At 41.3% G+C, this 26,051-nt stretch overlaps 1 protein-coding gene across 4 annotated transcripts in view; it reads left to right on the forward strand.

Annotated features, from left to right (window-relative positions):
* The window catches only part of LOC132824914 (ras-related protein Rap-1b), a 70,932-nt gene that overhangs the window by 12,528 nt on the left and 32,353 nt on the right, over window positions 1-26,051 (forward strand). For 2 of the 4 annotated variants that reach the window (XM_060839782.1, XM_060839781.1), the window contains exon 2: window positions 13,522-13,587. The exons of the other annotated variants lie outside the window; for them this stretch is intronic. The gene's annotated coding sequence lies outside the window, so the exon portion shown is untranslated. The remainder of the gene's footprint in view (window positions 1-13,521; window positions 13,588-26,051) is intronic. 4 annotated transcript variants of the gene reach the window in all.

Here is a 26,051-nt window from a genome sequence, read left to right on the forward strand (position 1 = left end):
GACCAAGCTCTTATGATGAGATAATAGGACTAGAAGTAGGTGAAAATGGATGATTGTATTAAAAGGAGCCCATGTCATAACAGGACTGTGTGTGGGGGTGGGTAAAATCACACAGAAGGATGGAATCAGGCTGTACAGTTAGCAAACTCCATGTTGAGACCTAGAAGTTGCAGAGTGGAAACAAGCTGATGTTCTTCAAGCTTATGCTGTGGCCTGCTGTAACGCTGCAGCAGACCTCCAACTGAAATGTTATCATAGGAACATGGTGGTGTGGTATGCCCAGGGTCATTTTTACAGAAAGAAATTGGGTATTCTGCAAAGTAGTTACCCGTCCTGGAGCAAACAAGCATACAGAGTAGGTTAAATTTGCGAGCCAATCAGGCACAGAAAACTGATTGAAAGTCTGAAAAAGACAAAAGTAAAATACCTAAACACATTTCCCCCTTTTTAAAAACTATCTCCAACTAAAAGACAAACCAATGAGACCCTACATTGTTACAGTTAATTTCCAGTGCCATGGAGAGGGTCTGACTGATAATGCTATTAGATTGAAGTGGACAAGCTTTAATGTTTTGTGGTGAGTTTACTTCCTATCTGTGTGCAAATACAGGAATGTCATTTCTTCAATGTATTTGAATGGTGAGTCAAACAGCAAGAAACCCTATTCATTTGGGCAGCAATATGTTTGACTTGTCTATTTAGCCATTGATCTTGCCCTCGCTTGGAGTTACTAGGTGATTTGTGATCATGATGAGTTAAATTAACTCTTATTTTAACAGCGTAGTATCACCCAGTATCTGAAGTGTAAAGTTAATGACATTTGACATTTAACTGTGATCAGATTTGTGTTGCACTATTTCCAGTAACGAGCCAGCAATACCAAAACGAATAATGAGAGCTTTTATCCGTTTATAAAAATAAAATAGCTGAAACAAATTTGATATCTTAGAAGCAGAGACAAGATACCTTATTGTGGGAAATGATAAAATGGCAGCAAGAGTGAACAAATATTTTTTGTCATAGAGATGTACATCATGGAAACAGACCCTTCAGCTCAACTCGTTCATGCCGACCAGATATTCTACCCCAATGTAGTCCCACCTGCCAGCATCCGCCCATATCCCTCCAAACCCTACTATTCATATACCCATCCAGATGACATTTAAATATTGCAATCGTACTAGCTGCCACCATTTCCTCTGGCATCTCATTCCATGCACATACCACCCTCTGCATGAAAAGATCTCTTTTATATTTTTTCCCCCCTCACCCTAAACTATGCCCTCTAGTTCTGGTCTCCCCACCCCAGGGAAGGGAACTTGCCTATTTATCCTATCCATGTCCCTCATGATTTTATAAACCTCTATAAGGTTACCCCTCAGCCTCTGACACTCCAGGGAAAGGAACCCAGCCTGTTCAGCCTCTCCCTATAGCTCAAATCCTCCAACCCTGGCAATATCCTTGTCAATCTTTTCTGAACCCTTTCAAGTTTCACAACATCTTTCCAAAAGAAAGGAGACCAGAATTGCACACAATATTCCAACTGTGGCCTAGCCAATGTTCTGTATAGCCACAACATGACCTCCCAACCCCTGTACTCAATACACTGACCAACAAAGGAACGCATACCAAATGTCGTCTTCACTATCTTATCTTCCTGCAACTCCACTTTTAAGGAGCTATGAACCTGCACTCCAAGGTCTCTTTGTTCAGCAATACTCCCTCGGACCTTCCCATTAAGTGTGTAAATCGTGCTAAGATTTGCTTTCCCAAAATGCAGCACCTCACATTTATCTAAATTAAACTCTTATCTGTGACTTCTCAGCCCATTGGCCCATCTGATCAAGTCTGATCAGTACCCTTCCACTGACACCCTCCTTTGACTGACAACTGGCCCTCACTCTGAACAACTTCTCTTTCCAATCTTCCCACTTCCTCCGAACCAAAGGAGTAGCCATGGGCACCCACATGGGCCCCAGCTATGCCTGCCTCTTCGTTGGATATGTGGAACAGCCCATCTTCCGCAGCTACACTGGCACCACCCCACACCTTTTCCTCCGCTACATCGATGACTGTATTGACGCTACCTCATGCTCCCATGAGGAAGTTGAACAGTTCATCCACTTTACTAACACCTTCCACCCTGACCTCAAATTTACCTGGACCGTCTCAGACTCCTCCCTCCCCTTCCTAGACCTCTACATTTCTATCTCGGACGACCGACTCAACACGGACGTTTACTATAAACCGACTGACTCCCACAGCTACCTAGACTACACCTCCTCCCACTCTGCCTCCTGTAAAAACAGCATCCCATATTCCCAATTCCTTCGCCTTCGTCGCATCTGCTCCCAGGAGGACCAGTTCCAATACCAGATGGCCTCCTTCTTCAAAGACCCCAATTTCCCTCCCAGACATGGTTGACGATGCTCTCCACGCATCTCCTCCACTTCCCGCTCCTCCGCCCTTGAACCCCGCCCCTCCAATTGCCACCAGGACAGAATCCCACTGGTCCTCACCTACCACCCCACCAATCTCCAGATACATCATATCATCCTTCGTCATTTCCGCCACCTCCAAACAGACCCCACCACCAAGGATATATTTCCCTCCCCACCCCTATCAGCAATCAGGAAAGACCACTCCCTCCGCGACTCCCTTGTCAGATCCACACCCCCCACCAACCCAACCTCCACTCCCGGTACCTTCCCCTGCAACTGCAAGAAATGCAATACTTGCGCCCACACCTCCCCCCTCACCTCCCTCCAAGGCCCCAAGGGATCCTACCCTATCCGTCAGAAATTCACCTGCACCTCCACTCACACACCATTTACTGCATCCGCTGCACCTGATGTAGCCTCCTATACATTGGGGTGACAGGCCGCCTACTTGTGGAATGTTTCAGAGAACACCTCTGGGACACCCACACCAACCAACTCAACTGCCCCGTGGCTGAACACTTCAACTCCCCCTCTCACTCCGCCAAGGACATGCAGGTCCTTGGCCGCCTCCATCGCCAGACCATGGCAACATGATGCCTGGAGGAAGAGTGCCTCATCTTCCGCCTAGGAACCCTCCAACCACAAGGGATGAATGCAGATTTCTCCAGCTTTCTCATTTCCCCTCCCCCCACCTTTTCTCAATCCCAACTCTCAGACTCAGCACCGCCTTCTTGACCTGCAATCTTCTTCCCGACCTCTCCAGCCTATCACCCTCACCTTAACCACCTCCCACCTATCGCATTCCCAACGCCCCTCCCCCAAGTCCCTCCTCCCTACCTTTTATCTTAGCCTGCTTGGCACACCCTCCTCATTCCTGAAGAAGGGCTTATATCCAAAACGTCGATTCTCCTGCTCCTTTGATGCTGCCTGACCTGCTTCACTTTTCCAGCAACACATTTTTAACCATCTGATCAAGATCCCGTTGTAATCTGAGGTAACCTTCTTCACTGCCCATTACACCTCCCATTTTGGTGTCATCTGCAAACTTACTAACTATACATTTTATGCTCAATCCACATCATTTATATAAATAACGAAAAGTAGTGGACTCGATACCAATCCTTGTGGAACTCCATTGGTCACAGGCCTCCAGTCTGAAAAATAACCCTCCACCACCACCCTCTGTCTTCTACCTTTGAGCCAGTTGTGTATCCTAATGGCTAGTTCTCCCTGTATTCCGTGAGATCTAACCTTGCTAACCTGTCTCCCATGGGGAACCTTAAAGAAAGCCTTACTGAAGTCCATATAGATCATGTCCACCCCTCTGCCCTCATCAATCCTCTTTGTTACTACTTCAAAAAAACTCAACCAAGTTTGTGAGACATGATTTCCCACGCACAAAGCCATGTTGACTATCCCAAATCAGTCCTTGCCTTTCCAAATACGTGTGCATCCTGTCCCTCAGGATTCCCTCCAACAACTTGCCCACCACTGATGCCAGGCTCACTGGTCTATAGTTCCCTGGCTTGTCCTTACTACCCTTCTTAAACAGTGGCACCACGTTAGCCAATCTCCAGTCTTCCGGCACCTCACCTGTGACTATCGATGTTACAAATCTTTCTGCAACAGGCCCAGCAGTCACATCTCTAGTTTTCCACAGAGTATTAGGGTACACCTGATCATAGGGGGATTTGTCCACCTTTATGCATTTCAAGACATCCAGCACTTCCTCCTTAATATGGACATTTTGCAAGGTGTCACCGTCTATTTCCCTACAGTCTACATCTTCCATATCCTTATCCACATTAAATACTGATGCAAAATACTCATTTAGTATCTCCCCCATTTTCTGCGGCTCCGCACAAAGGTCATCTTGCTGATCTTTGAGGGGTCCTATTCTCTCTCTAGTTATCCTTTTGTCCTTAATGTATTTGTAAAAAATCTTTGGATTCTCCTTAATTCTATTTGCCACAACTATTTCATGTCCCCTTTTTGCCCTCCTGATTTCCCTCTTAAGTATACTCCTACTACCTTTATACTCTAAGGATTCACTCGATCTATCCTGTCTATACCTGACATATGCTTCCTTCTTTTTCCAAACCAAACCCTGAATTTATCCAGTCATCTAGCATTCCCTATACCTACCAGCCTTTCCTTTCACCCTCACAGGAATATACTTTCTCTGGATTCTTGTTATCTCATTTCTGAAGGCCTCTCATTTTCCAGCTGTCCCTTTGCCTGAGAACATCTACGCCCAATCAGCTTTTGAAAGTTCTTGCCTAATACTGTCAAAATTGGCCTTTCCTCAATTTAGAACTTCAACCTTTAGATCTGGTCTATCCTTTTCCATCAGTATTTTAAAACTAATAGAATTATGGTCGTTGGCCCCAAAGTGCTCCCCCATTGACAAACTCAGTCACCTGTCCTGCCTTATTTCCCAAGAGTAGGTCAGGTTTTGCACCTTCTCTAGTAGGTACGTTCACATACTGAATCAGAAAATTGTCTTGTACACACTTAACAAATTCCTCTCCATCTAAACCCTTAACACTATGGCAGTCCCAGTCTATGTTTGGAAAGTAAAAATTCCCGACCATAACTGCTCTATTATTCTTACAGATAGCTGAGATCTCCTTACAAGTTTGTTTCTCAGTTTCCCTCTGCATGTTGGTCGGTCTATAATACTATCCCAATAAGGTGATTATCCCTTTCTTATTTCTCAGTTCCACCCAAATAACTTCATTGGATGTATTTCCGGGAATATCCTCACTCAGCACAGCTGTAATGCTACCCCTTATCAAAAACGCCACACCCCTCCTCTCTTGCCTCCCTTTCTATCCTTCCAGTAGCATTTGTATTCTGGAACATTAAACTGCCAGTCCTGCCTATCCCTGAGCCATGTTTCTGTAATTGCAATGATGTCCCAGTCCCATGTTCCTAACCATGCCCTGAGGTCATCTGACTTCCCTTTTAGGCCCCTTGCATTAAAATAAATGCAGTTTAATTTATTAGTGCTATCTTGTCCCTGCCTACCTTGACTGTTTGTTTGGTTCACTTCTATTCTCAACCACATCAAAATCTGTGAATCTTTTTCCCAGAACATTGTGGATGCATTTAATGCCTATCCCTGATTGCCTTGAAAAGGTGTGATAAGTTGCCACCTTAAACTGCTGCAGTCTATTTAGTATAGATCCACCCACACTTCCATTAATGAAGGAATGCCAGAATTTGCATCCATAGACATTGACCATTCCTAAGCTAGAATGGTGAGTGGCTTTACTGACAACTTGCAGGTGGTGGTGCTCACATGTATTCAGCCCTTGGCCTTCTAGATGGTCATAGTTATGTGTTTGGAAGATCAGGAGGTGAGCTACTCTCCGCAAGCTTCCTTGCTTTGGACCTACTCTTGTAGCCATATTATTAAGATGGCTCATGCAGTTTTTTTCTGGTTGCTCGTAACCCAAGGATGTTGACAGTGGGGTTCAGTGATAGAAGTGACATTGAATTCCCTCTTTTTGGAGATGGTCATGGTACGGCATTTGTATGGCATGACTGTCAGTTGCCATTTGTCAGCTTGAACCTGGCTGAAGTCCAGGTCTCGTTACATTTGCATGTGAACTGCTTCACTATGAATTGTTGCAAATGGGTGCTGAACATTGTTCACTGATAATTGCATATCACCATTTCTGACATTATAAGGGAAGTTCATTGATAAAATAGGTGAAGGTGGTTGTGCTTAGGACATTACCTTGAAGGACGCCTGCAGAGGTCCTGGAACTAAAATGAATAGCCTGCAATTGCCACAGTTGTATCCTTTTGTGCCAGATATCATTCTAACCAGTGGAATGCTTTTCCCTTGATACCCAATTACTCTAGTTTTGTTCGGCCTCCTTGATACCAGGTTTGGCCACATGTGAACTTAACATCAAGCGTAATTACTCTCACTTCACTTCTGGAGTTCAGCTTTTTTTCTCCCAGTTTGAACCAAGGCTGTAATGAGGTCAGATGCTGAGACACTCTGTCAGAACCCAAACTGACCCTCAGTGACCACATTATTGCTAAGCAAATGTTGCTTGATAAAATTTTTCACACCTGACTGGGGAAGTGTACTAGAAATCAAGCCCCACTATTTCTGGAAATCACAAAAATTCAAGATTTTATAAGTGTGCAAAAAAATTCTCGAAGTTACTGGAAGTTTTGGACCCAAGTTGACAGAAGCACCAACCGGGTTACTTAACAAGAATTACTTCTTATTACAAACAAATAATCAACTATGAATTGTTGACATATAATTCTATTAATTAAAAAGGCAGTTGGTTTATCTCAGTTTGCTGAATGATTGGTTTGTGAAGCAATGTGATGCCAATAACGTGAGTTCAATTTCTGCACTAACGTAAAGTGCCATGAAGAATTCTCCTTTTCAACTTCTCCCCTCGCCTGAGGTGTGGTGACCCTCAGGTTAAATGATCATCCATCTTCTCTCTGTAATGACAGAACAATTGTATGGTCTGATAAAACTTTACTATACCTTTAGTAGTTAAAAACTAATCCCTTTAAAACCTATCCATATGCATGCATGACTCTCCACTCTTGGTACTTGCACTTGCTTACAAGAGGCACTAAATGATTGATTCACACTTTAATAAGTTTTCGATCTATTGAAAGCAAAAGCTTAAATATGGAAAAGCAGCAGCATAAACAAATAATGAGTTAATAAAACTGATCATCTTCAGTTTTAGGTTTTTTTTAAACTGCAGAGACAGGACATAGTTTGACTTTGGGTGTGGCAAGTTCTGGAGCACAAAATCTTCAGGACTATTCAGGTCATTCTGCTATAACGCACATTTTGATAATGCAAATTTGCTATAACATTCAGAAATCGGGGATGCTGTTTCTAAAGTGCAGACTTTTAAAATATTTGCTGTATGTCACATGATTACATCGTCAATACTTGAAGAGCTGTTTGAAAGGCACAATTTTTCTATAACACGGGGTTGCACAGCAATCCAAGGATGTGCAGATTAGATGAATTGGCTATGCTAAATTGCCCGTAATGTTCAGAGATGTGTCAGTTAGCTGCATTAGTCAGGGTAAATATAGGATAATGGGGTAGGGAATGGGTCTGGGTGAGATACTGTTCGAAGGGTCGGTGTGGACTTGTTGGGCCGAAGGGCCTGTTTCCACACTGTAGGGATTCTATGAGTAGATTCACATTAATGAGCACAACTATTGTGTTAAAGAAGAACTATCTGTGTGTTGTCAGGATGCATAGCCATTGCTATATCCAGAGCCTCCAGCTATTTCTTGACATCACCTGGAGTGAATCTAATTGGCTGAAGATTGGTATTATTGAGATCTCCAGGTTGACTGAGGTGAATCATCCACTTGATACTTCTGGCTGAAGATTGTTGCAAATACTTCAACCTTATCTTCTATTTTAAGTATTCCAGCTTGGAGATTTAAAAATAAAAGTTACTCAGTATTTATATATTTGAGTGTATAAAGTGGTCCACATGGTGATGTAGTTGCTGTGAAGTGGATTTATGCAGTCATCTTTGATTATAGGAGAAAGTGAGGACTGCAGGTGCTGGAGATCAGAGTTGAAAATGTGTTGCTGGAAAATCGCAGCAGGTCAGGCAGCATCCAAGGAGCAGGAGAATCGACGTTTCGAGCATGAGCCCTTCTTCAGGAAAGATTCTTCAAGATTCCTGAAGAAGGGCTCATGCCCGAAACGTCGATTCTCCTGCTCCTTGGATGCTGCCTGACCTGCGCTTTTCCAGCAACACATTTTCAGGTCTTTGATTATAGTCAACTTTCCACACATTCCAAAATACGGAAGTCTATCTTGTTTTGACAAATCATACTGGAGGTTAATTGGACCTTCAGAATCTTCATTGCTGTCCTCTTCACTGACGTAACTAATTTCCCCTAGGTAGGTTTAGATAGCAGAAGAATAGTGATGACATTACTCCACCTGATTATTCCTCATGAGAATAGTTGGAAACTAAACCAGAAGCCAGGCAACACCTGTAGAGCTAGATAGGATGGTAGCAATTAGCAGAAGTGTACCTCCGAAGTCCATTGAATTCTAGGAGGTATGCAATATATGTGACCCCAGAGAGAAAGCAGGAGCTAAAACATTCCCTTAGACTACTTTTAAGGGAAATCGGTTAAATTTAATTTTCATCTGTTGGAAAGGTTTAAATTTGAAAGCAAAGTTAGGTAGTTGATGTTGAACAAATGGATATGTATAGTAGATTAGTTACTTAGTGACCACACTTCAAATGTACACATTCCTTACAAAGCACTTTGGGGAAAACTCAGGTCAAGAAGGGTTTTATAAGCATAAGACCTTGAAGAATAACTAGTGGGCAGTTTGAACAGTTAATGGCCTGCTTTGGTGAAATAAATATAGATACTGTTAGGAGCGCACAGAATATACAACATAAAACAAACCATTTAGCTCAACTAGTGTCTGCTCCACAGGCGGCTCGTGACAGCCTTTCAAATAAAGCTTTCCCAAGGATCTTGTGGTACAGTAGTAGTATCCCTACCTCTGAAATAGAGATCAAAATTAAAGTTTCAACTGCCCAGAAGTGTATCGTAACATGTCTGAACAAGTTGATCAAAATAATTATCTTTCCATCACCTTTACTCATTAACCTGTCTAGCTTTCTTTCTGAATGTGTGTCAGCTATGGCGAAGCTGGTGTTCTTTTGCCTTTGAGTCACAAGGTTCTGAGCTCTAGTCCAAGTCCAGGACTTGAGTACAAAAATCCAGCCTCAAATGCTTCAATAGGTTTAAAAAAAGACCCATGACACTGTTTCAAAGAATTGCAGAGGAGTTATCCCCTGTGTTTTGTGCAACCTTTAGTCGTCAAAGTTGCAAAACAGGTTACCTGCTAATTATCTCTTCATGGCAACTTGGCAAGAAATGAATTGGTTCCCATGTTATTTCAGTTACTATACTTCAGAGCTATTCCATTGACTGCAAAGTGCTTTGAAATGTCGAGTGGTTCTGAAAGGATTACATGAATGCATATCTTATATAGAGTCAGTTTAGCTCAGTTGACTGAATTGTTGGTTTACAGAACAGTGTGATGCCAACAGCATTCGTTAAATTTCCATCACCAGTTTGAGGGTTACCATGAAAGACTCTCCTTCTCAACTTCTTCCCTCTCCCGAGGTCTGGTGGCCCTCTGGTTAAATCACCACCAGTTGCTTCTCTCTAATAAGAGAGCAGCTCCTATGGTCTGGTAAGACAATAGCGGCACAATAACAAAGGGATACAGCCTAAGATATAAGAGGAAGTACTATGGAGATAGTGCATGCACTGATCATAATCTTCCAGGAATCTTAAGTCCCACAAATGGAAAACTGCCAATTTAACACCATTGGTTAAAAAGTGAAGGAGACAAAAAGTAAGTAACTATAAGCCAGTTAGCATAATGTCTGTTACTGGGAAAATGTTAGAGGCCATGAGCAGTCCCTGAGTTGCAAATAGGTTCTGTCTGGAGTCCATTCATAGTTCGATTTGTGTGTAAGTCATAATATAGTACAGGATGATATAAAGTAGCCATTTCTAAGTATGGGAAATGCCAGTATGTCATGACTTTAAAATCACATCCCTGTAGAAGATCATATGGCATTTGTAACTCCAACATGCATAAATCAAAACCCTCTTTATTATAAAGGATATAATAGAGGAGCATTGAAGAATACATAATATGATCAAGCAGAGTCAGCTTGGCTTCATGAAGGAGAAATCATGCCTGACAAAGTTACTAGAATTCCTTGATAAAGTACAGTCAGTAACTTGATTGAGTTTTTGAAGAAGTGACAAAGAAGATGAAAGCAGAGCGGTAGACGTTGTCTAAATGGACTTTAGCAAGGCATTCAACAAGGTTCCGCATGATAGATTGGATAGCAAGGTTAGATCACGTGGAATCTGGAGGGGAGCTAGCCAAGTGGATACAAAATTAGCTTGAAGATAAGAGACAGGGTGGTAGTGGAGGGTTTTTTGGACTGGAGGTCTGTGACTGGTGGTGGATCAGTACTGGGTCCAGTGCTTTTCGTCATTAATATAAATAATTTGGATGTGAATATAGGCAGTATGGTTAGTAAGTTTGCAGATGACACCAAAATTGGTGGTGTAGTGGACAGCGTAGAAGGTTATCTCCAAATGCAAGGGGACCTTGATTAGATGGGCCAATGGGTGATAAATGTGAGGTATTGTATTTTGGTAAAGCAAATCAGGGCAGGACTTGTATAGTTAATGGTTAGCCCTGGAGAGTGTTGCTGAACAAAAGGACCTGGGATGCAGATGCATTGTTCCTTGAAAGCCCTGGAGTCACAGGTAGACAGATTGGTGAAGAAGGCGTTTGGCATGCTTGATTTCGTTGGTCAGTGCATTGACTGCTGTGCTCTTCCTGATGAAGGGCTTTTGCCCGAAACGTCGATTTCGCTGCACTTTGGATGCTGCTTGAACTGCTGTGCTCTTCCAGCACCTCTGATCCAGACATTGATTCTAGGAGTTGGTATATCATGTTGCAGCTATATAACACATTAGTTTAGGCCACTTTTACAATACCTGTTTGATTCTGGTCTCCCTGCCAAAGGCAAGATGTTGTTAAACATGGAAGTGTTCAAAAAGGATTTAGAAGGATGTTGCCAGGATTAGGGGTTTTGAGCTAAAGGGTGAGGCTGAATCGGCTGGAACTTTTTTCCTCCGGATCATCGGAGGCTGAGGGGTGACCTTATAGAGGTTTATGAAATCATGAGGGGCATGGATAGGATGAATAACCAAGGTTTGTTTCCCAAGGTAGGGGAGTCCAAAACCAGAGGGCATAGATTTAATGTGAAAGGGGAAAGATTTTAGAGGGACCTGCAGGGCAATGTTTTCACGCAGAGGGTGGTGCATGGATTAAATGAGCTGCCAGAGGAAGTGGTGGAAGTGGGCACAATTACAACATTTTAAAAGCATATGGATGAGGGCATGAATTTGAAGAGTTTTGAAAGATAGAGGCTAAATGCTGTTAAAATAGGGATAGACCAATTTAGGATATCTGTCCGGCATGGATGAGTTGACCAAAGGGTCTGTTTCCATGTTGTATGACTCTATGATTAAATAGAAGCATGACAAATCCACTGCAGGGGCAGCAGTGGATGTAATATGTTTGAATTTTCAGAAAACACGACACATGAGGCTATTTAATAAAATACGAGCTGTCTGTGTTTAAGGTATTATATTAGGTAGATAGAGGAGTGACAAAATGATAGAAGATAGAAAATTGGGATATGGGGTGCATTTTCAGGCTGGCAACTAGTAATGTCCTACAGAGCTCTGTGGACTGAATTATTTGCAATATGTATTAATGACTTGGATGAGGAAAGTGAATACTGTAGTCAAGTTTGTGGATGACAAAAATAAATAGAAAGGCAAATGGTGAGGATGACAGAGTCTGTAGAGGGATAGAGACAGATAAAGCGAGTGGGCAGTATTTGGCAAATGGAAAATAATGTGGGGAATAAATGTTTCAGCTGCAATTGTTCCAAGTGCAGTGAAGGTGATTCAGCTTGCTTCTATTCCTGGAGGATGCTGTATTGAGTGTGAAGTTATGTAACATTGACCTTTTCTAACCTGAAAAAAAATTGCTTGCCTAAAGCTTCTTAAGATTGTTTGATTTCTGCAGAGTATTCTGAAGGACATTGTGGTTGCTGTCTTCCAGGATAAATTGTAAACTACTGTTGATGCATTGCCACTGCAACGCATTTTAATAATAGGTTTTCCCCATACATTTCCATGTTTTGACACCCATCTTAACAGTTAGTAAGGCAAGTCTTCCTTTTAGATGGTTTTGTGTTGAACCACAACTGGCAGTAAACACAGCTTTGTTTCCTGAATTTCTCTTGGCATTAAGGGAAGTAACCGCATTACAAATTTGCAAAATGAAAGTTTTCTTGCCTGCTGTCAGATCAAAATGCTTGTTCATGCAAGGTTAATACAGCAGCCAAGCAATGCGTATGTCTGTATAATTGACCAGAGTGGCATACCCCTTGTACTAAGATGAAAATGAATTTTACACAGTTGGTGATGGTGGCATGTGGGTGACACCCTTCTAAACTAAAGACAAGCGCAGTGGTAAAAAGTGGAAGAAAATGTAAGAAAAAGTTGCTTCCAAATGTTCTTATGTATCCTTGTGCAACAAGTTTGTTATTTTATTTGCTCTGCATTGAATCTACTTTGTTTCACCCTCTTTGCACCAGTTTGGGGCAGGAAATCAGGTTAGAAATAGTGTTTCGGCAGTTGCTGCTAGTGTATCCTAATCACATCTTTCTCCTTTGGAATATTAGACCAGTAATAAAAACTCTAAATTTCCTATAAATGTTAGAAATTGAGCAAATTTACGATAACAATAGAAAAAGTATGCTCTGTAGTCTCCTGTAAGAAAATCTTAGTCCGGCTCACGTTGTTTAAATTCCTAATTTTTAAAATGAAAGTTGAACCAGTTAGAACTACTTTGAGTGCATAGTTACCAATTTTAATTTATACAAAAGGTGAATATTTTATCTTAAAATTGCCTTTCATTTTATAACTGTTGCAACTTTGCAATTCAAAATAGCAGTCCAAAATAATGGATTAACATCTTTTTTGGAAAATTGTCCCTGCAAACTTTTGATTCTTGAAGCTGCTTGGAAACGTGAACCTGAATTATTTGATTTACTGTATTATGTTTGTAAAATCTCTATCGGCCATCTGACCAGTAATGTTGCTTCATCTTGAGGAGCACGTGTGTTAGACTGTGAGAATTACTGGTACCACAAGAACCTACTCTAATTTTGCAGTCGCCCTTCATCATAAGAAATGCTGTATCTTTCTGTTTTGTGTTTTTAAATTTGTTTATACGGGATATTGAGAAAGGAGATGTCACAAATCTTGCAGGAAAGTGCATACTTTGACAAGGTTTGTTAGCTGTCGCTAAAATGTCTGCATAGTTTTATTGTTCATTTTATGTTTGTGAGAATGAATTTTTATTCGTTGACGCTATACATCTCATTGATGTATTAAATCTATAATTTTGTAGGTGGAAGGGCTAGTGGTCCGAATCCAGATTCTGCATCGCTAAACCTACTGCATTGACGAACAAGCTGTGAGTTACTAAGCCACATGATAAAATTAGTGGTTGTTTTCTAAATATGAACTGCCAGAATTTCCATAAGCAGAATCAAATTACACTTATGAACATGTAATGCATTAAACCATGCTAATTCACACTTCATTTATAGAGGTATATTGAGCTGTTGATTAGATAAAGTTTAGAAGGCAGTTTGAACCATCTCCTAGTCAAAATACATTATAGGTGCTGGGAATATAAAAGATAATATTGTTGTGATGCAGTTTTTTGTTCTATAACAAAATTTTCCTGGTTAATGACAACCCAGACCCATCTGCCATTGAAACATATATGAAAAAAACAGCTTGGAAAATGATTTTGGAAACTGATCATCTGCAGTAGGAAATTGGGCCCTCATGGAAGTTGTCAGAATTTTACTTTGGAATTTAAAATTTAGGTGTGACTGACTTTCTGCAGCTATCCTGTTTAGTCAGTGCAACCTCATTTTTCATTTGGGCTCATGGGTAAAATCAGTAGTTCTTCAGATAGAATGGCAGCTTTTAGCTTTCTTTTTGGTTAGTATGATATGTTGTAATACTGTATGCCAGAGATACATTTGATTTTGCAGATACCAGTTACTGACTGAACTACAGAGATAACTACCGTAGATATCAAATTGAATAGAAGGCAAGAGCATGGTGGCAAGGTTGCTAGGTTAATAATCCAGAACCCCAGGCTAATATTTTTGAATCCCAGCATGGCAGATGGTGATGTTTGAATTCACAAAATTGGAATTAGAAGTGTAAGACTCGTGACAACCATGTAACCACTGTTAATTGTTGTTAAACAATAAACACACCTGCTTCGCTAAAGGCCATATGAGGAAAGGAAATCTGCCATCCTTGCCTGGTCTGCCTTACGTGGGACTGCAGACCCAAAGCAAGGTGGTTGACTCTTAACTAACTTGTCTGCAATTAGGGATGGGCAATAGATGCTGGCCTAGATAGTGGCACCCACATCCCATGAACAAATAAAAGAAAAAATATTGCAATTGTCTGCATCTGAAAAGGACGTTTGAATTGTAGCCTGAAATGTTTTACCAGGGGTTCTTGGTCACTTCCCCTCCACTCCAAATCCTGCTATATATTTTCAGGATCTGTTGCTAGTTACTTCCTCCGGGATTTGCACTTGTGGTATTGCTGAGGATAGTGTTAGTCTGCCACCTTTTGCACCATCCAATCAGGAAAGCACTTCTTCGCATGCAGGACAGAGCAACCTAATATTCATTTGTGGGATTTGGGTGTCACTGGCAAAGCCCATATTTATTGGCCATCCCTAATTATTTAGAGAATGTGGTGAAAGTTATGTCTTTGGACTGCTGCAGTTCAGGATGAACATGTTTCCCTGGTGCTCCAAGAGTGGGAGTTCTAAGATTTTGACCCAACAACAGTGACACTGGTGATGTACAAGTCATAATCATTGGTAACCTTAAAGGGCATGATTTCTAATTCATTTGCTCTTCTGATTGGTGGAAGTTTGGCTTGGTGAACAGCTGTTGAAGAAGTCTGAGTGAATTGCTGTAGTGTATTTTATAGATGGTACACAGTAAAACATTTGAGTAAAAAATGAGGTCTGCAGATGCTGGAGATCACAGCTGCAAATGTGTTGCTGGTCAAAGCACAGCAGGTTAGGCAGCATCTCAGGAATAGAGAATTCGACGTTTCGAGCATAAGCCCTTCATTCAGGAATTTCCTGATGAAGGGCTTATGCTCGAAACGTCGAATTCTCTATTCCTGAGATGCTGCCTAACCTGCTGTGCTTTGACCAGCAACACATTTGCAACAGTAAAACATTTGGACACCAGTATTGAAGGATGTGAATGGTTACGGTTATGTCAGTCATGCAGGCTGCTTTGTTCTGGTTTTTTAAAAAAATACTCTACTGTCTTTGGAGCTGTAGTCAAGTAGAGAATATTGCATCAAGCTTGTAACTTATTCCTTGTGGGTGATGGGAAAGCTTTAGGGAGGCAGAGGATGAGTCACTTGCTGCAGAATTTAGTGTGCCAAATAGTTCTGTTGAAGTCAACTAAACTGAATTTCAGGTGGAGTGAACAACAGGTGACTGCTGTGATATTACCTGCATCTATCATCACCCATATCCAATTCACCATTGTGGACTTCAGTATTGTGCAGCAGAGCACCTGATATTGTAATTTGATAGTGATGATTTAAATCCCTGTTTCTGTGTTTTCATTTACCCGTGTATTAGATTAAACAAAAGTGACACAAGCTCAAATTTCACAGGGCTGAGTACTGTAATGGAACACTACCATTGGTGAATTTGAACCGTTTCTAGGTCTTTGTGACTGGCAATTTACATCTTTGTAGGTGTAAAGTTCCAATGGTGAATTACAAAAAAAAACTTCCCTCCCACCATATTTTAGTAAAAACTCCTTCACTTTTTTTAAGGAGTGGGGGAAGAAAGAAATGTTTTCTATCTCTTCTGTTTCACAACCAACCAAGCTCCCCACCAAAAAAAAGAAATAGGATTTTTCCGCATTGGGTCTGACAGGGTGGGGTGGGGGGTGAGGGTGCAGAAAGTGAGGATGACTTTGTTTGCTGACTAATGATATATGCCAGGAATTACTGTTAGTAATCAGAGTTTGAACCCTTTATAGTACATGTAATGAAGTATAAAATGTAAAGCTCCATATTTAGTGCCTAATAGAGCAAGTTAGGACTTGAATTATGTTTATGTTAGGAAAAGTTTGTTTTGTGTTTTTTGACTGATGGATCAGTTCTGTTTCACTATAATCTTCACCACTTATTTTTGATCCTACATAACTCATGAGGAGGAAGGAAATTGCTGCATTTGAAATGTAATAATATGTAAGAACTACTTGGATGTTTTCCAGCCAAAATTCCTTTTTAATGCAGTAGAAAGCTGGGGTGTAATTCAGTATCCTGCTACACCCTTCTGTCAAGACAAGAAAAAAGCTGCAGATGCTGGAATCCAAAGTAGACAAGAAGGAAGCTGGGAGAACACAGCAAGCCAGGCAACAGCAGGAGGCGAAGAAGTCAATGTTTCGAGTATGACCTGAAAGAAGGGTTATGCCCAAATCATCAACTTCTCCGCCCCTAATGCTGCCAGGTTTGCTGTGTTTTTCCAGCCTCCTCATCTAAATCCTTCTGTTGATTGTCAGAGTAATTTTCTGCTGTGCATGGCGTGGCTTTTATAGAATCCCTACAGTGCAGATAGAGACCATTCCTTATAGAGTTTGTACCAATCCTCCAAAGAGCATCCCATCTTATCCCTGTAATGCCACGTTTACCATTGTTAACTCACCTCGCCTGCACACTATGGAGCAATTTAGCATAGTGAGTCCACCTAACCTGCACAACTTTAGACTGTGGGTCAAACCAGGGGAAACACTCTGTCACAGGGAGAACGTACAAGCTCTACACAGACATTGGCCCAAGGCTGGAATCCAACCAGGTCCTTGGTGCTGACGCAGCTGTGTTAGCTGCTGTACCATCATGTCACCCTATTTTTGGACCCAAAAAATTTATAACACAAGCATCATAACAATACAAAATTTTTAAGATTCAAAGGAATAAAATATAAAGATCCAAACTTTGACTTCAATTAGATTTATCTTAAGGGCAATTATTTTGGATGACTTTCTCTTTGAAATTAATTGCTGCTTCAGTTTTTTTTTTGCAAACTGCCCAGCATTTTAAAGTCAAACTTAAATCACTAGACTAGCACTGTACATTATTAGCAACTTTGCTAGACTTGGGTGCATGGAAGCAAAGTTGTCATATTTAAAATTCTGTGTATCTTCATCAGTTTTATTGTTTGCAACTTGGATGGCTGAAAGTTGCAAAGGGTGTTTGGGCAAACAGAGTCATTACCAACCTTTTAGACTGAGGAGCATGAGGGAATCAGTCTTACTTATTGCCATTCCTCAGATGTCCTGCAGTTCGATGTCAACTTCAATTTTTTCAGATTTTACTAAATTCTCCTCTTGTTAAGCAACCATACTTGCATGGCAAAAACTGTTTGGAATGTTGCTGAGCCATAACACCCCATCTTCCAGTGATATACTTCTAGCAATGCATGGGAACTCCACCTGCAAATTCCCCTGAAAGCTACTCATCACCCATTCCTTCATTGTGTCAAGATCCTGGAATTTCCTCACTAAAAGCAATGTGAGCCTACTTAGAGCACATGGACTGGAACGTTTCAAGAAGGCAGCTCTATACCTTCTCAAGGGCAACTAGGGTCAGGCAATAAGGGCTGGCTGACCAGTGATCCATGTTCAATAAGTGAATTTTTAAAATTCATTGCTTCCAGGAAACTGGTAGAATTCAGTTCTGACTTCTTAGAATGAATACTTTTAAAGCTAGGCACTCCTAATAGTGACCCTTGAAAACCTTGATAACTCTGCTGTTAATTAGTGGACACTTAGCATTGATAGTATTTAGAAGGTGGACAGGATCCACATTCCTTAAAGCAGAAATTTCCAAGGTAGCTATCCATAATTATTAACTTTTTGTGTCTGGGGTCATTGCATTTGATTGTGACAATTTCTTCGAGTTATGGCGTGACGGATTTCATTTTTTGATGCATTTGGGACTTACGTTACAGAAATTACTTTTTTACAAGAAAATTTCATATAATCATTGAATCCCTACTGCATACTGACGCCATTCTGCCCGTGGAGTCTGCACTGTCCTTCCGAAGAGCATCCCACCCAGACTGAGCATCTCCACCCTTTCCCTAAAACCCCCATTTACCGTGGTTAGTCCATCTATCCTGAACATATCTGGATACTATAGGACAATTTAGCATGGCTAATCCACTTAACCTGCGCATCTTTGGACTGAATTGTTCTGAGTTTTTATTTAAATTACCATTGTTTAAATGTTTCAAGGTGCTCCAATGTCATAGTATAAAAATGCTTAACTTTCATGTCAAGATTTTATGCTTCTGATTTTTTTTGAGGTAGAATCCCATATCTGCCACATTTTATTGATGGCTCACTGAGTGACACCGTAGTCTCTCGCTAATCCATTTGATTAAAGCACATTTTTATACTTGGGGCTCAAATACAGATACATATGTTTTGAAAAATGGCACATATTTTACATAAGAGTTGCTGTCACAGCAAAAATTACTTACTCTAACATTGTCAAACATATGCATCACACAACCTCCTTGTAAGAGGTTGGAACAACTATGCTTAAATAATCTGGTCAGGTCAATCTCTGGTTCACCTGATGAAAATTGGAGGACTAAAATGTAATAATTATTCATTTGTTAACTAATTGGGACCATAAGATGTTGCAACGTTAAAAAGTTTATAATGTAACTGTAACGATGTACATAAAATTTTGAAAAGAGGGGCTAATTACCAGTACACCATTCTACAGATAGTGACTTAACATGTACACCTGCCTGGGGAAGTGGTGATAATGTTACAAAACCAATAGTCTAGAGTTCTGTCCAAATCTTACCATGGCAGCTGGTAGAATTTAAATTTAGTTTATAATTTTGGAATTGCAAACTAGTTTTAGTGGTAATGACCAGAAGGTTGTTATTGAATGCCACCTTTGAAAACCATCTGCTACACTTGTGTCCTTTAGGGAAGGAAATCAGCCTTTTTTTTATCATTTCCGCCCTACATTTGACTTCAGACCCAGAGCTACATGATTGACACTTGAAAATTCTCTGAAATGGTTTGGCAAGTCATTTAGTTCAAGGGTAATGAGCGGTGGATGAGAAATGCTGTCATTTCCAGTGACACCTACACCAAAAATAGAATTAAGTTGTAAAAAATGAACACGCTCAGTTGATATTTCTATAAAATAAAGTTTATTTTACGCTGTTAGTTGATTTGATTAGATTAGATTAGATTCCGCACAGTGTGGAAACAGGCCCTTCAGTCCAACCAGTCCACATAGACCCTCCGAAGAGCAACCCACCTAGACCGATTTCCCTCTGACTAACACACCTAACACTATGGGCAATTTAGCACGGCCAATTCACCTGCCCTGCACATCTTTGGACTGTGGGAGGAAACCGGAGCACCTGGAGGAAACCCACGCAGACATGGGGAGAATGTGCAAACTCCAGATACTCCTTTGCAGGTCTGTTCATGTCCAATGCAAAGGAAGCTGGTTAGAACATAGAACATAGAACAGGCCCTTCAGCCCATGATGTTGTGCCGACCACTGATTCTCATGTATGCACCCTCAAATTTCTGTGACCATATGCATGTCCATTAGTCTCTTAAATGTCCCCAATGACCTTGCTTCCACAACTGCTGCTGGCAACGCATTCCATGCTCTCTCAATTCTCTGTGTAAGGAACCCGCCTCTGACGTCCCCTTTCTACTTTCCTCCAACCAGCATAAAACTATGACCCCTCGTGTTAGGCATTTTTGCCCTGGGAAGTAGAGTCAATAGCCAGAGACTATGTATGCCTCTCATTATCTTGTATATCTCAATTAGGTCCCCTCTCCTCCTTTTCTCCAATGAAAAAAGTCCGAACTCAGTCAACTTCTCTTCATAAGATAAGGCCTCCAGTCCAGGCAGCATCCTGGTAAACCTCCTCTGAACCCCCTCCAAAGCATCCACATCTTTCCTGTAATAGGGCAACCAGAACTGGACGCAGTATACCAAGTGCGGTCTAACCAAAGTTTTATAGAGCTGCAACAAGATCTCATGTCTCTTAAACTCAATCCCCCGTTAATGAAAGCCAAAATACCATATGCTTTCTTAACAACCCTGTCCACTTGGGTGGCCATTTTAAGGGATCTATGTACCTGCACATCAAGATCCCTCTGTTCCTCCACACTGCCAAGAATCCTATCCTTAATCCTGTGCTCAGCTTTCAAACTTGACCTTCCAAAATGCATCACCTCGCATTTATCCAGGTTGAACTCCATCTGCCACCTCTCAGCCCATCTCTACATGCTGTCAATGTCCCGCTGTAGCCTATAACAGCCCTGTATACTGTCAACGACACCTCCAACCTTTGTGTCATCTGCAAACTTGCTGACCCATCCTTCAATCCCTTCATCCAAGTCATTAATAAAAATTACAAACAGTAGAGGCCCAAGGACAGAGCCCTGTGGAACACCACTCACCATAGACTTCCAGGCAGAATATTTTCCTTCTACTACCACTCGCTGTCTTCTGTTGGCCAGCCAATTCTGTATCCAGACAGCTAAATTCCCCTGTTTCCCATTCCTCCTGACCTTCTGAATGAGCCTACCATGGGGTACCTTATCAAATGCCTTGCTGAAGTCCATATACGCCACATCAACAGCTTGACCCTCATCAACTTTTCTAGTCACATCCCCAAAGAATTCAATAAGGTTTGCGAGGCATGACTTTCCCCTCTCAAAGCCGTGTTAACTGCATTTAATCAAGCCATGCTCTTTCAGGTGGTCATAAATCCTATCCCTCAGAATCCTTTCTAACACCTTGCAGACGACAGATGTGAGACTGACTGGTCTATAATTGCCGGGGATTCCCCTATTTCCTTTCTTGAAGAGAGGAATTACAATTGCCTCTCTCCAGTCCTCCGGTACGACTACAGTGGAGAGCGAAGATGCAAAGATCTTGGCGAGTGGCGAAGCAATTGCATTTCTCGTTTCCCAAAGCAGCTGAGGACAAATCTGGTCCGGGCCTGGCAAATTGTTAATTAATGTTCTTACAGTAATCTTTTTTTTGTGGAATGAAATCAAATGGGATGGAGTAAACTGATACTGCTGCCTGCATTATTCCTGCCTCAGTCCAAATATTCTCAGGCCACTTGCTGATTCCACTTAGTCTCAGTTCCCTAGGTGCAGCATAGGTCTGTGTATTTGATATCATTTCTACAAGTTAATTTAAATGCAATTAATAAAGCTTTTACTGTAATATTGTACAGGTCCATCAGTGTGAGCTAAAAACATTACATTCCTTGGAGATGTCATCAATCATCTGTGCTGCCTTGTTCTGTATGGTTTAGTTCAATAAGCATGCTGTTGGGTGCAATCGGTGCATCAGATGACTGCTGCTGATACTATTAGAAGCAAAATAATTTGGCTTGAGCAGAGATTTGAATGGTTGCCTGCAATGAAAAATGCCAACTATATAGATCGAAACAGTGATGCATGATAATTTGGGTAATCTTGGATTCAGCAAAACTTGTTGCCCAAATGATGGTTTGCACTGAGATTGACTAGCATAAATTTGAAACCAGACTATTGAAATTATAAAATAGGTCTTTACATTGTTGTGCCTGTATATTTGCATTGTACCTTCCAAAGAAGTGTCTGTGTCCATCTGCCTGCGTGGTCACCTGCTTCTTTGCTGATATTGCACTCTTGCATCTGGCAAACCTCAAGGATCTATCCTAAGCTCACTTCTATTTCTCAGCCAAATGCTCATCTTGACATCAGTTGAAAACAGCATTAGTTTTCACAATTTACATTGATGTCATCAAGCTCTATCTTATCATCATCTCTTTTGACTTCATCACTAAACATTGCTGATGAAGGGCATAATCCCAAAACATTAGTTCTCCTGCTCCTCGGATGCTGCCTGACCTGCTGTGCTTTTTCAGTGCCACACTTTTCATCTCTGATCTCCAGCATCTGCAGTCCTCACTTTCTGTTCCATCACGAAACTATCAGACTGCTGACCCAGGCTTGAATGTTCATCTTTTGAAGTGTCGTGACATCCAACATACAGTGTGTGCCTTAACCTCCCACCTGTCTTCGCTACAAAATCTGTATTACCTGCTTGATCCCCTGTGTGCAGTTACAAGGTACTGGTGAGTAAAGCATACATTTATGGGTGAAAACACAGGCTGACTGTAGTTTGCAATACAAGGGTTGCATAATACACTGGATATCTGTAAAAGCTTGATTCTTCGGACCGGAAAAATAGGGTGGAAGTATAGTCTTACATGCTTGGTTGACAAACAGACTTCAGCTTATGGAAATTTAATTTGTTCATAAAGCCTATTTAGTGTGCAGTATGGTAGAACCCTAGATTTGGAAAACAAAAGACATGGAACAAAAGGTAATACTTGGTTTGACTGCAAATTGTCTACTTATGAAAATAAAACTTTCACGTTCCATTTTTAAAATATTATGCTCTGTTAAATTTAACACTACTTTCAACATTAAAAGAATCTAATTTATAATTTTTGAAATTAGGTTTTCATTTTTAAACTACGTCTTGAGTCAAGGCATTCAGCCAAGTCTCCAGAATTGTTCGCTAAGCAATAAAATAAACTTCTTAGATTAGATTAGTTACAGTGTGGAAACAGGCCCTTCGGCCCAACAAGTCCACACCGACCCGCCGAAGTGCAACCTACCCATACCCCTACATTTACCCCTTCACCTAACATTACGGGTAATTTCGCATGGCCAATTCACCTGGCCTGCACATCTTTGGATTGTGGGAGGAAACCGGAGCACCCAGAGGAAACCCACGCAGACACGGGGAGAATGTACAAACTCCACACAGTCAGTCGCCTGAGGTGGGAATTGAACCTGGGTCTCTGGCGCTGTGAGGCAGCAGCGCCAACCACCATGCCGCCCACTTCACTCTTGAAAGGTTGCCAGTTAAATAACCATATTTTAGCATCTATTGTTTTTTGTTTGTCAGAAATAAATTTCTATTTTAAGTTCAGAAGTCATACAACACCATGTTATAGTCCAACAGGTTTATTAGAAATCAAACTTGTGGAGCGCTGCTCCTTCATCAGGTCAGAAAGCTTGTGATTTTCAAAATCTGTTAGGCTGTAACCTGGTGTGGTGTGACTTCTGACTTTGTCCACCCCATTCCTCCCCCTCAGTCGAAGCAAAATGCTCAGAGACACAGTATGCTTTACCTCCTTCATCTTTATTCCAGGTGCTGGAAGGAGTGAGAACGAACACCCATGTGCACAGAGACATGAGTTCTCGGCCTTCTCTCTGGAACAACAGATTCTTAATGAATTATGTAGCCATTTTACAGGGAGGAATATCCAGACAAGGCAACACCCATTTTAATTGGGTGACCATTGCAAGTAACGAGTGTCAGTAGTAAAGATTAAGCCATATGCTGTTACACAATGAATGCTCTTAACCTCAACTGGCTTCACATAATGAATACTTTTTGCCTTCTTAAACTGACCTTACATACTGAATGCTTCCCATGTTGTTAAATGACTCTCCATAATGAATGCTTTTCCACCTTATTGACCCATTACCCTTGCCACCAGCACTTCATTGTTAACTGCAAGTTCTTATCTAATCAGAGTCAAGTTCAGCTGAACCTCTTGTTTCATGAAACTGAAAACCTAATTATTTTCCTATCTGCTCATAGCCTATACACATTCACAAGTCCAACTTCGGCACCTCTACATCATGTTTCTAAATTGTTCTTTGCCCCATATCTAATTTCAGAAACTTTTAAAAGCTTGCTGTCATACATGAAGTCATTTACATTTGTATTCCATAAAAGTCTCATTTCTAGAAATAAGATCAACGCAGTAAGAAATGTCAATGCATGATTCAGTCTAATATCACTACTGTGCTTGATACATCTTTTGTTGGGTTATTCAGAAGATTCTTTAATAAGCTATAATTAGTTCCATCTTAACAATGAGCAAAATTCTTAGTAATTAGGGTGTGAGGATATTAGTGCATTAACAGTGGGCTTTCTCAACTGAGCAGTTAATCATTACATTTGAATGCATTTTTTACAGTACATGCCATTTGTAGTTTAATATTCTGCTAAATTAGGCAGATGATCAATTTAAGGATATACAGATGCAACTAACATTTCTCAAAAGAGAGAATTTGTTTGGACTAAAATTTGCTTTTCAAAGCAGGAACTTGTTATTTTATCTAAATTCGTTAATCCAAGAATGCTAAAATGTTTCCATTATGATCTGTCTTTCCAGTTTTTCTTTAAATCTATTTCCAAACCCCCACACACTTGCTCACTTTACTTTCCATTTTTTTTGGATTCACTGCATGTGTGACATGAGTAATTTTACAATTTTGAGCTTACCATAGAAGTGCGAATTGTGGTTGCCATAAAAGAGTTGAAGCTTTTGGCACATGAGGTCGCATGTTGGAGGTGTATTGCTATTTGCAAACTGGAAAAGTCTCAAAAGAAGGGTATGACAAGCTTGTTTCACTGCTATCCAGAAACCACAAATAGTATTGTAAGGGATGGTTCCAGAGCACTTGTCATAGGGATTCTAAATGCGTTCCTTTTGTTAAAAAGAAAAAGAAATCGTTCTAATGTTGCATTGACACCAAAGCAGCATTTATCTGAGTATGGTATCGAGGATCCCTAACAAAACTGAGTAATGGAGAATCCCAGGCCAAGTTCTGCTCTAATTGGAATTATACCCAGCATAAAAAAGGATGGCCGTGGCTATTGGAGATGAATCATCAGAGTGCCAGCACATTGTTGAAGGAGTTAATCTGTATCATATCATATGCTCAACCATCATTAAGGTCAGCGATGAGACTTTCAATAACTGTACATCAAGACCTGGATAATATTCAGGCTTGGGTTGGTATGTGGCGCAAATATTATTTCCTGCTTAAGTGCCAGGCTATGACCATCTGCAGCAAAAGGAATCTAGCCATATCCCCATAATAATCAATGACATTTATCAATGCTGAACTGCTACTGTCAACATCTTGCAGATTACCATTAACCAGAAATTGAACTTGATGAGCCATATACAGAAAGTTGGATTATCCGAAGGAGATCTCGCGGAAACATTACATCAAAGGCGTGTGTCCAACACTGGTGGCTTTTTTTTTATTGATTAAAAGTGCTGCCGAGAACAGTCCTGGACTGATGGGAGTGCAGGCACTGTCTCTAAAAGAGTGACCTCCCACCCTTCTGCGTGTCTGTCTCTCTCTCTCTCTCTCTCTCTCTCTCTCTCCCTCTCTGTGTCTCATTCTCGCTCTCTCTCTGGTGCTCTCACTCGCTCTCTCTCTGGCTCTCTCATGCCAGTTCTCTCTCTGGCTCTCGCTCGCTCACGTCGCATTCTCTGGTGCTCCCGATCTCGCTCTGGCTCTCGCTCTGGCTCTCGCTCTTGCTCTCGCTCTTTCCTCCCACACACTTTACGTGGAGTTCTGCACAGGCGTAAACTCTAAACATCACTTCCCCAGATAATCTCTTCAACATTGTCTTGTATAGGGCAAAGGTGGAACCTGTCAAAAAGTTGCAGTCAAAAGTTGTGTTTGTGCGTGTGCGCATACGTGTTATTTGCAGACTCACTTTCCAAAAGACAGTAGCAGAAACGGTCTTGTTGGTGTCTGGTCCAGCTGCCCCAGAGAGGGGCGGGGGCAGAGTTGGGAGTTGCGTGGGGTGTGGTGTTGGACAAGGTTTGGTGGCAGCTGTGGGGGAGGGGGGGTGGAGTTGGGGGCGAGAGGCAGTGTTGGACAGGGTTGTGGACAGGGTTGTGGACAGGGATGGATGCGG

The sequence above is a fragment of the Hemiscyllium ocellatum genome, chromosome 19 (genome assembly GCF_020745735.1).
Source record: "Hemiscyllium ocellatum isolate sHemOce1 chromosome 19, sHemOce1.pat.X.cur, whole genome shotgun sequence".
In the NCBI taxonomy this organism is placed as follows: domain Eukaryota; kingdom Metazoa; phylum Chordata; class Chondrichthyes; order Orectolobiformes; family Hemiscylliidae; genus Hemiscyllium; species Hemiscyllium ocellatum.